This window comes from Lagenorhynchus albirostris, chromosome 13, assembly GCF_949774975.1.
Source record: "Lagenorhynchus albirostris chromosome 13, mLagAlb1.1, whole genome shotgun sequence".
Lineage (NCBI taxonomy): Eukaryota > Metazoa > Chordata > Mammalia > Artiodactyla > Delphinidae > Lagenorhynchus > Lagenorhynchus albirostris.
In genome coordinates this window covers 46284183-46296236 of record NC_083107.1, presented here as the reverse complement: position 1 = coordinate 46296236, position 12054 = coordinate 46284183, and the positions used below count along the sequence as shown (strand labels likewise).

Genomic DNA, 12054 nt, shown 5'->3' with positions numbered 1-12054 from the left:
ATATTCATACACCTCTGTGTTAGCATCCTACACCAGAACTTTCAAATCAGGGAAAATCATAAACTTCGAAAAAGATTTTTATTATCTTGAAAGCCAAGCATCAACCAAGAGACAAGAAGGAAAGGAAAGAGAGAGGGGTGGCGGGGCAGGGGTGGGGAGAGACTGTAAACTCTAGCAGGAACCCACATGCTCTTTGGCCAAAAAAATAATGGTTTGCTTGCAAAACAGAGAAGGAAGAAACTACAAAGTAATAAGTTATCTGCTGGAAGGACTGAGAGAACTTCAGGTCGAATAAACTTAACCCAGGTGGATGGACAAAATTGTGCCCCTGCCCTGCAGTTCATATGTTGAAGCCCTAACCCCCAATGTGACTGTATTTGGAAATAAGGTCTGTGATGAGGTGATAAAAAGTAAATGAGGTCTTTAAACATGGGGCCCTTATCCAGTAGGATCGGAGGCCTTATAAGAAGAATGTGGTCTCCCTCCCTCCTCTCTCTCTCTGTCTGTCTCCCTCTCTCTGTTTTCTGTCTCTTTCTCTCCTTCCCTCCCTCCCTCTCTCTTCCTCTTTCTCTTCCACTATGTGAGGACACAAGGAAAATGTGGCCATCTGCAAGCCAGGAAGAGAGCTCTCACCAAATTGCCTGGCACCCTGATCTTGGACTTCCCAGCCCCCAGAACTGTGAGAAATAAATTTCTGTTGTTTAAGCCACCCAGTCTATGGTACTCTGTTATGGCATTCCGAGCTGACCAATGCATCCAGATAAATTGTCAACTTGCTGCTAACCATAAGAAGGGAGAAATTAAAGGTTCTTCCATCCATTCTTCAATAAATAAATCTTTATCAAGCCTATGTATTGTTAGTCATTGTGCTAGGTGCTAGGGTTTCACTGATAAACCAAAAAGCCAGGTACCCTCTCTTTGGAAGCACAGAGCCTAGTTGGGGAAAAAATATATTATTTTAAAAATCACAGGGCTTCCCTGGTGGTGCAGTGGTTGAGAGTCCGCCTGCCGATGCAGGGGACATGGGTTCGTGTCCCGGTCCGGGAAGATCCCACATGCCGCAGAGCGGCTGGGCCCGTGAGCCATGGCCGCTGAGCCTACGTGTCCGGAGCCTGTGCTCCACAACGGGAGAGGCCACAACAGTGAGAGGCCCGCGTACCGCAAAAAAAAAAAAAAAAAATATCGCAAAAATATGTAATTACCAACTTTGATAAATGCTTCGAAGAAGAACTGAGGGGAGCTATGGGCAGGAAAAGTAGTCGGGCCTAATCCAGTCTGAGTGGCCAGGGCAGGCTTCTCTGAAGAAGTGACGTTTGAGCCTAGAGGGAAACAGTCAGTGTGAGTTGATGTGGCTGAAGAAAGAGAGAAAGGCAAGAGAGGGCTGGGGCAAAGGGAGAGCTGGCTAAGCTGGGGAAATGGCCCATGCAAAGCCCGCTCGGAGGGAGTGATGCATTTGAGGCTGTTCTGTCATTGCTCATCTTCATGGATTTTATAACTGAGTATTGTGAATCGAAGTATGTGAAATCGACATATATACACTACCGAATGTAAAATAGTTGGCTGGTGGGAAACAGCAGCATAGCACAGGGAGATCGGCTCAGTGCTTTGCAGCGACCTAGAGGGGTGGGATAGGGAGGGTGGGAGGGAGGCTCAAGAGGGAGGGAATATGGGGACATGTGTATGCATATGGCTGATTCGCTTTGTTGTGCAACAGAAACTAACATGGTATTGTGAAGCAGTTATACTCCAATATAGAGCTAAACAACAACAAAAAAAGCTTCTGAGAAAGTAAAAGTACTTTTTGTGTCAGGAAAAACAAAGTGCCTTCTCTTAATGGGGAAGGAAATAAAAATGATCTTAAATTCATCAAACGTATCCTAAGGACTCAAGGATGGTGTGACCTATGAGACAGTCAGTAGCATCTGAAAAGCATGCCAAGTGGACACAAAAACAAAATGGATTCCCTCAAGTTTCATTGCTCTATCTGAGCTTCTTACCCAAAGTGGCCTGTGTTGTTGCCATGGGAACAGATCTCAGCAAGAGAAATCAATGAGTTAAAAATAAGAGTGAGAACAATGATAGCAAACTTGACTTGCCCCAGCGTCCAACCTCTCTAGACCATGACTCAGTATTGCTGAGGGGAATGAGAGAAGAAATGAAGGGTCCTCCCCAGAGAGAATCTGCTTGGCCCAACTCTTTCTACTATGCCAGGCTACACAGTTCATTGTTACTACCAAGTTAATAAATGAAGCCTTGGAGCATTTCCTTCTCAGGGCCCAATTGGCTGAGATTTCGGGGAGTGGAATGAAGTCATGCAATGATTTCTGTAGTGAATGAGGAAGATTTCGCTAGGAAGAGGTGTCAGGGAAAGCAATGGTCCAAATCTAGTACAGTTTTACACAAAGACAGACATGTGTGATCTTAGGGACCTTTTTATTTTGCCAAATAAAGATTAAAATATAGCTCTGAATATACCACTAAAGCATCATTCATCTTGAGGTTTTATCTATCGATTCAAGTTCAGATTTACCAGTTAGGGATGACATTGAAAGTTGAATTAGTCATTTAAACCTAATGTGAGGTAGTTTCTTAGATTTTTTTCCTGAGATTTTCATGAGAGTAGGGTAATTTACAGGGCACATGGCTAATGAGGTTTAAAGGTATAAAGTAAAAGAAGGCTGAGGAGGTGTATATTGTCTTCATGCACTCAATAATTTTGAATATAGGCAGGCCTGATTTCATCCCCCAATATCCTCAGCTTTATCCTCTCCCAGTCCTGACCCTCCTGATGTATTCTTTAAAATCAATTGCAAAGAAGTTTTCGTAGCTGATGCTTTGTTCATAGACCTACTTTGGAACGTTAATTTATTTTCGGGATCAAAACTACAGTTCCCTTTTAAAAAAGTCAAAACAGTCCTTCCTGAAGACTCTAGTGCCTCTGAATCTGAAGCATCCAAAGAAAGAAGTGTTCTGGGGACAAATCAAGTTGCAACAGTTTTATTTGCAGTTTATTTATTAAAAGCAAAAAACAGAGGTAAGATGGGGCCCTGTCTCTGAAAACGGACACCCAAGAAAGCCGAGACTGAGAGCATGTTCAATAATGCAGAGTAGCAGCAGTGCATGGCAAGTCCATTCCACAGCCCACTCATTTCTGTCTGCACTTCCTAGATTGAAAGAAACGAACATTCCCTCTCAACCCAATGACCAGAAGATATTCACAAAGGCCTCTGCATTAGCATCAATGTAATTAGTACTTGAATAATAGGTCACTAAGGTAAAGCAAATCAGCAAATGGAATGACATGAAAAACACAGATGAAAAGTGAGAATTTAATGTATTTTGTGCCTGATTTCTTATTAACACTAAAATAATTCACTTCTTGTGAAAAGTCCTCAGCAGCCTACTAATAAGGATTAAGGAGAATCACCTGATCATTTTGCTTGGCTCAGCCCAGATGCCCTTGCATTCAATAAAGCTCTGAATAGCCTTCCCCTGCCCTGTCTTCAGGCAGGAAAAAAATGTGTAAACTAAAATCAAGCAGGCAACTAAGACTTCCTTGCCATCTGGGCTGCTGAGCTTCTCCTATTATCCACTTAGAATCTATTATGAGATATCTAATATTATGAAATGTGATCCTTTAAAAGTGATATTTCATTAAGGCCTAGCTAATTCTTATCATACTAGCTATATCTGCACCCTTTAGAAAAATCACTCTGAGCCTCTGACGTTTAGGGTTTTTACCTGAAAAAATGATGTAGATAATGTCTCAGTGTCCTAGAGCTCTCTAATCATGTAAGGGGAACATATTTGTTCAATCATAATAAAAGGCTGACTGCAATAAGTGCAGAAGCAGCTAACATTTACAGAGCTATTAGTGGGTTTGCTGCAAAAACCTTGTGAGAGGGTCCTCTTATCCTTATTTGACAGATGAGGACAGTGAGGCTCAGAGATATCAAGTGACTTATCCACAGCTGCACAGCTGCTCAGAGGAATAATCAGAACACAATTTGCTTTTATCGATTTCCACAGTCTGTATTCCTAAAGAAGAATAGGGAGCTGCTTAATGGAATTAGAGCTATACTATAAAGCATAAATTTGGATTTAGGCATGCAGAGATGGTTAAAGCAACAGTTTCTAGTATTTCCTCAATTTTAACATGATGGAAAGTGAACTGGCTTTGGAAATAGGAATTCTGCATTCAAGTTTCAGCTTTGCAGCAACCTTTTCCAGGAAAGGTAAAAGATGAGAAAGAAAAATACATTTCATTTCCTTTCATACACCAACAACTAAAGCAGGATATAGGAAACAAATGTTGTGCCAGGCATTGGATGAAGCACTGGAAGGTTCTAGAAAAGATAATACTCAGACAGCCAATTCCTAGAGTTTGGGCTTTAGAATGAAGCAGTATCCACTCACTTGCATTTGGGTCACAGAAAAGAAGGGGATGGTAGGTGGATGGTGTTGAGTCTAGTTTGTGCTTACCCAAGCTTTTTGTGCATTGTGTGATCCTTACTGTCAGAATCTACTCTGAGCCAAGCTTCTAATTTTTTTTTTTTTTAATATTTGCCAGTATAGTGTCTCAAATGTTTTATGTTGGCTCGTTTTCTTCTTTCTTTGAACAGCAATAAACATTCACTTGCACTAACCCTAAAGAAGATGGTATTGGGGATTAATTTCCAGGAATTGCATATTGAATCCCTCTATGAATATCATTAATATTTGTAGTAATTTCTCTTTTCTTCTCTTTGGCTTCTCTGATTCTGAAAATGTGAAGAAAAACAAGGTTAAGTGAGGTACCAAGCGTGGACACTTCCTTTATTTCTTCTCCAGAAAAAGGATTTCTAGGAGAGAAAATAATTTATCCATTAGAAATAGAATTATTATTCTAGAGAGAGTGTGATGAGATTCTGTTTAAACATGCCACCTTTTCCCTTCAAAGAGAGGAAAAGGACTTGATGGCTAGTGAGAGACAAGAAAAAAAAATGAAATTCCCTTTATATTTCCTTTTTAAATAAATTAATTTGGACATAAAAGGGAGATTTCATAGTAACCAGGTAAAAAGAAGACACATAAATTTTATTTTATAACTATGAATGTTCCAGTTCTAAGATAGAATAGACACATGCCGCCCTGTCCCTCCCAGTGAATGCAACTGTCTGCCGACTCTGACATGCAAATTAGGAAGGGAAATTGAGGAATGAACTGAGAATTCAAATTACAGAAAATCTGGCAGTGAATCTGTATTTCTCTTTTCCTCCTATATTTCTCAGCCTATATTCAAAGGCAGTGCACATCTCAGAACTTTGCACAGAGTGCAGACAGAAAGACCTCCGGGGTAATCCCTTTTCTCTCTGGTCTATGGGGGAGGGGAGACCACAAAGAGCAGGGGAAATTCCCTGTTATTTTTTTTTCCTTTTCTCTTCAGTTCCTGTTATGGGAAGTACACAGCAGAGTGGGGATACTAAATCTCCAGTGTTCTAGCCAAAGGACCAAGAAGGGAGAGGAGGACTTGGACTTAGAACATGTTCATAAAGGAGTAAAGAAGGGGAGGCTTGAGAAAGGGATCCCATAAAATTGTGTATGAACTCATGGGCTCTCTCCTGAGCCCATGTATGCGTGGATCTGACCTTAAACAAGTATACTGAAGGCTTGGAGAAAAACCTACAGGGTAGATCACAACCTAGGTCTAAGATTGGCCCCTGGGCTGCATGTTGGGACAGATACAAATAGCACTGCAAAGGCTTTGAAAACAACTAACGTTGAAATCAATATCCACATAATTCAATTTGAAACTTCTGGCTAAAACCTAACTTGGTTAAATACTTACTGTAAAAATAACCACTTTATTCTCCACAGTATTTAAACAAGATCTGCATCTCATAGCATAATATTAAACACATTCAGTATACAATCAAAAAGTAATCAAGGTGCAAAGAACCAGAAGTCTGACAAACTCTCAAGGGAAAAGACAATCAACAGAAGCCAGCCCCAAATCTGCCACAATGTTAGACTTAAGAGACAAAGACTTTAAAGCATCTCTCCTAATCATTCTATAAAAACTAAGGGCAAACAATTCTGAAACAAATGGAAAGACAGAAAGTCTCTGTAGATACATGAGAGGTCTTTTTTAAACAATCATTTTTAGAACTGGAAATTATATAAGTGAAAAAACACAATAAACAAAATAAGAACATTCACTGGATGGGCTCAATGTTAAAACTAACCAGTCAGTGTCCTCAAGATAGAACAATAAAAATAATCTAATCTGATCAACAGAGAAAAAATTTGAAAAACAAAAGATGAACGGCACCTCAGGTACCTGTGGGACAATATAACAAGGTCAAAATTTGGTGTCCTACAGGTGCCAGAAAGGCAGGAGAAAGAGTGTGGGGTAGAAAAATATTGAAGAAATAAAGGTGGAAATCATCCCAAATTGGTAAAAGGTGTAAATTTAGAGATTTGAGAGACTCAGCAAAACCCAACCAGAAAACATTCAAAGAACTGTATATCCAGATGTACAGTAATTAAACTGCTGAAAATCAAAACTAAAGAAAACCTTAAAAGCAGTCTAAAAAATGACATAGTGTAAAGGAGAACAAGTATTTGAATTATTACTGATTTCTTAGAGGCAACTATAGAGACCAGAAGGTAATGGAACATTTTTAAAGTGCTATGACAAAAGAATGACAACATAAAATAATATATACTGTGTAAACGTTCCTTAGGATTAAAGACAAAATGAAGGCATCCTTATCTTCAGATGAAGGAAAACTAAGAAAAGTTTTCACCAGCATATCTAATATGAAAGAAATGCTAAAGCAAGTCCTTCAGAAAAAGGAAATGATACCAAAAGGAAACTTGGAAATTTTAGAATGCAGGAAAAGTAACAGAAATTCTAAATATCTGGGTAGATATAATAGATTATCCACCCCCATCTTAAATTCTTTAAAATATACATATCAGCAGAAAACAAAAATTGTATCATTGTGTGGCAGAATGTGTATGAATTACATATATGTAATTCTTTACAACTAGAATTTAAAAGAGTAAAGAGACATACGGTTTTAGGTTATCTACATTCCACTTGAAGAGGTAAATTATTAATTCTAAATAGATTCTGAAAAGTTTAATGCCTATTGTAAACCCTAGAGCAGTTGCCCCCTAAATTACACAAAGATATTGTCCAAAAAAGAAAAAACAACAACAAATAAACAATACACCAAACAATGTTACTTTTATGGCACATTACTGTGTTTTAAAAGTAAATAAGTACACACATGCACAGACCTTTGTGCGCCACAAGAATTTTAGGTTGAGGAAAAGTTCTATATCTTGAATATAATGGTGGTTATATGGGTTATTATTCAAAACTCATTGAACTGTACTCTTAAATGGATGCATTTTATCGTATACTAATTATACCTCAATAAAGTTGATTTTACAAATAAAAGCAAGAGTACACACCAAGAAAAAGATAGCTGTGGCTCTAAATAGCACATTAATTTCAGCCACATGAAAAATAACACCTAAAATTATCATTTGTGAATTATTAGTTACTCAAATTTTAGGCATAATTTCAACTATAAATATGTTATAGATTTTAGAAAATAAACACAATAAATTGTTTTGTACTCCCAGTAGAAGCTCCAAAAGTGTTCTTTATCTTCCTTGAGTATGACTTCTTCAGTTAGGAATGTTAGGTACATTCAAACGTGTTTGAGTGTCTATGAGTTGCGAAACACCATGTTTTGAGCAATCTACAAAGTATTAAAATTGGTGCTTACCTTAAGAAGCCTGCAATTAACTTGAGAGTCATGATATATGCACATTGGACATAAAAATAACAATTAAAATATTAAATAACAAATGAACTGAGTGGTATAGGCAGTAAGTATACAATAGTGTTGTTTAGGACAGTGGTGCCCAACCCCTGGGCCACGGACTGGTACCGGTCTGTGGCCTGTTAGGAACTGGGCCACACAGCAGGAGCTGAGTGGCGGGTATCCAAGTGAAGCTTCACCTGTATTTACAGCCGCTCCCCACTGCTCGCATTACCACCTGAGCTCCGCCTCCTGTCAGATCAGCGGTGGCATTAGATTCTCAGAGGAGCGTGAACCCTACTGTGAACTGCGCATGCGAGGGATCTAGGTTGTGGGCTCCTTATGAGAATCAAATGCCTGATGATCTGAGGTGGAGCTAAGGAGGTGACGCTAGTGCTGGGGAGCTGCTCCAGATACAGATTATCGTTAGCAGAGAGGTTTGACCGCACAGAGACCATAATAAATCAATTGCTTGCAGTCTCATATCAAAACCCTATCAGTGAGTGACAAGCAAAAACAAGCTCAGGGCTCCCACTGATTCTGCATTATGGTGAGTTGTATAATAATTTTATTATATATTACAGTGTAATAATAATAGAAATAAAGTGCACAATAAATGTAATGCACTTGAATCATCCCGAAACCATCCCCCAACCCCGGTCCGTGGAAAAATTGTCTTTCATGAAACCAGTCCCTGGTGCCAAAAAGGTTGGGGAACCCTGGTTTAGGAAGAAAAAATCAACAATCAGTGAGTTTAGAATGGCGGAACCAGAAAGCTCCATGGAGGTATGTGTATACAGACCAAGTACCAAAGACTACATAGGGTGTTTTCAAGCTCTGGGAACAACTATGACTATGAGTGAGCATACAGAGTTTCCCAAAATGAAAGAAAAGGAAAGGTAGCTCACTTTTAGTTTAGCAAAGGGAATCAAAATGACATTCAATCCAGCTAAACCATATTCCCTGTGCTTAGAAATTGAAACACACATACCGTTAACTAAAGGTGATGACAAAGAGCCAAAATAAATTCAAAAAATTTTTATTAGATTTTATTCTGTTACTTACTTTAGTACCTCAGGGACTGAAAAGAGAGTCTTTTTTTTAGTATTTCCTGGAAAAACAAACAAACCCTGTTTTCTAATGCTACAATGCATAATGCAAAGGATGGAGATTATTTCAGGTTTCTTTTACTCTCGTGCACTACAAAACAATTTCACAATATTAGCAAATGAATAATTTATTTATTGTAAATGTACACACCCGTTCTTAGAGAGATGCTTACACTTTCATTTATTTTGGGAAGAAAGGTTTATAAAATAAATCTCCATGGATATCTATAGACCATAGACTTTTTTATTGTTTTCTTAACTGACAAAATCTCTTCATCCATCAGCTTACTACAAAAAAATAGCATAATATAATATTCCTTGTATGTAAAATTTTTAAAAAGTAATGTAATAAGAATAAGGGGTAAAAACTGTTAAGAATTTCTGAGGAAGGACGTCCTTCCCTCCCAAAAATAGTACCCTTCTTTACCATTTAGTTTCTAAACACATTGAGAAGTAAAACAGAGTGGCATGTTGAGACCAAAATACTACTTCTTTTACTTTAATGCTAAGTTAAAGGTCATAGCTTTGTTCTAAGAACTAAATGGACTCCTAACACCAAACCCCCAAATTAGGCAGACATCCATCCAGTGTCTGTCATGGTCAGAAGGAAGAGAAACTATCTCTGAAAAAAAACAACCAACCTGAGTTTCTAGAGAGTAGCTAACTTCAGTGAATTCTAAGAGGAAGAGATAGTAGATTTGAGCTGAGCAAATAAACGGCAGATCAGCCTATTTTTTCTTCCCAATTTTACCAATCAGATATGTCACTCCACTGCCCCAGGGTTGAGGTCAATAAACGGACAGTTAGATTCTGAGTTTCTTTTACAGGCAGGAAACCTGAAGAGGGAGGATTAAGTGCTCCCCATAAAATTCTCTCCCTTTTTTCTTCAGAACCCTTTAAACTTTTTCAGAAAGCCTGTAGTCAAGCAGGAGTGCATCCTTTTAGGGAAAGGGGACCAGTGGTCTATCAGGGAAACGTTGACCCAACCTTCATTAGGCTGCCTCTCCATTACCAACCACTGCTCTTTGGGAATCATCCTGGGGCCACTCGTAGCTGTTTTAGATTTTGCTAAAATTAATGGGAACAATGCATTATCCAAATCAGCTCCAAGACCACTCTGTACCCAAGAGTAAAAATCCATTTCCTATTCAGTTTGCCATCCCAAATTACAACCAACCACTCTACCCACACAGCATTCCAGAAATTCTTCAGGGGCCTTAAACACATTCAAATAATTAAAATATCCACAATATAGGGACATCTCAATGTGAATAAAAAACACTCTCCCCTTATCAAATTCCAAGGGAGAATGGTTAAATCCTCTTGCAAGTTAAAATCACCAAATATTAATATCCCTTAATATCTGGACTCAAATTATTTTGCCTATTTGAGTATAAAGTCCAAACCTCATCTTTTTCAGCAAAATCTTGGCCATGTGGAATTGAGTTCTTTAAGCATTCTTAGAAAAGGAGCGTTATTCCTTTGGGATCACAAATTGCAATGTCAATTCGCTGATATATTTCAAGCACCCCAATGAATGAACAAGCATATATGACTATTAAGCACTGACCCCACAATCGCCATATTGAGAAAGGAAGCCACACCCAGGCCCTAGAGCCTTTAGGTCCGGCAAAACGCTGTTCCCAGAACCCAGTACTTAGTGTTGAAAAGGCCATAGTGAAGGGAAGTGGAGGGCTTGACACTTTCTGCCTCGCTGAGATGCCAGTCACTGGTCGATGCCAAAATGTCTAGAATCCCAAACCGGGGAACATAAAAATGATTGGAGAGGCCAAACGTCCCCGCAGACAGCTGTCATTGGGAGTGGACCACTGCTGCCACCATGAATGCACGTCCCCGCCGGGGCTCCAACTCGCCACCCCCCACCTGTCAGCAGGAGCCCTACCGCCACTGTGCCTGTCCATGACCTACTACTTGGACCGCGACGCTGTGGCTTTGAAGAGCTTTGCCAGCATTTTCTTCACCAGCCCTATGAGGTGAGAGAACACGCTGAAAAACCGTTGAAACTGTAGATCAAGGAGGTGGCCGAATCTTCCTTCAGGTTAGGGAGGAGCCAGAGCACGGAGACTGGGACGGAGTCCGCCTCACCCTTAGAAACTAGTGTGAATCAGTCACTACTGGAACTGCACAAACTGGCCACCGACAAAAACGACGTCTACACGTGTGACTTGTTGGAGATTCGTGGCCTGAAAGAGCGGGTAGGTGAAAGCCAGCAAAGAATTGGGTGGCCTTGTAACCAACCTGCGTGAGACAGAAGCTCCCCCTCCCTGCCACCCTCCAGTCCCCGCTGGTCCTCCCACCCCCGGTCCAGCCCCTGCCTCCACTCTGGAACGTGGCGTGGCTGCGTCCGTGACAAGTGCACCCTGAAAGACGGTGATGTCTAGAGCTAAGCCTAGAGTGGCTTCCCCATAGCCATGGGGTGACCCTCCGTGGTCACCAACGCAGTGCGTGTTTTTCAGGTTTACATTCTCCCTTTCTGTAAGTTGTAAGAACATCTACTTATGTTCTGTTATTTGTACCATTCCTTCAAATGAAATAACTTAATACCCCTCCTCCCTCCCCAATGAATGTAGAAAAATCTCCCAGAATGTGATTTATTTTGCCTCTCTCTATATATACATATTTGGGGGAAAGAAGAGCCCATCTTTCCCTAAAAATATGCAGTATACATTTCTTAAATTTCTTAATGTCCTCTTAGAGCCACATGACTTTTGAATTCTGGTACTTGAGTAAGTGTGAACTAAATCTATTGACATACTGTTTTTTAATTTATTACTTTTTTTTTTCTGTTCTGTTTTTTTTCCTTTTCAGTTATTGTCACTACCTCTTGTGATTGATACTTAAACCTAGGACTTTCACCATATCTTCACATTTGGCTTAACTGAAAATCACTCTAAGCAAATTACTCTGTATAGAAATTATAGAAGCTTGTACGTAGGAAAGTGGTTATCAAAGTACAGTCCCCGGACCACCAGCATCAGTATCATTGGGAATTTTCTAGAAATGGGATAACAGGAACATCTGAATCAGAAACTTTGAAGGTAAAGCCTAACAATCTGTATGCTAACAAGTCCTACAGGTAATTCTGGTGCACGCTCAAGTTTGAG

General features: G+C 39.7%; 1 pseudogene; it reads left to right on the top strand.

Moving 5' to 3' along the window:
- The first annotated feature begins 10705 nt into the window (after positions 1-10705).
- On the top strand, positions 10706-11314 carry LOC132531270 (ferritin heavy chain-like; annotated as a pseudogene).
- The last annotated feature ends 740 nt before the right edge of the window (positions 11315-12054 follow it).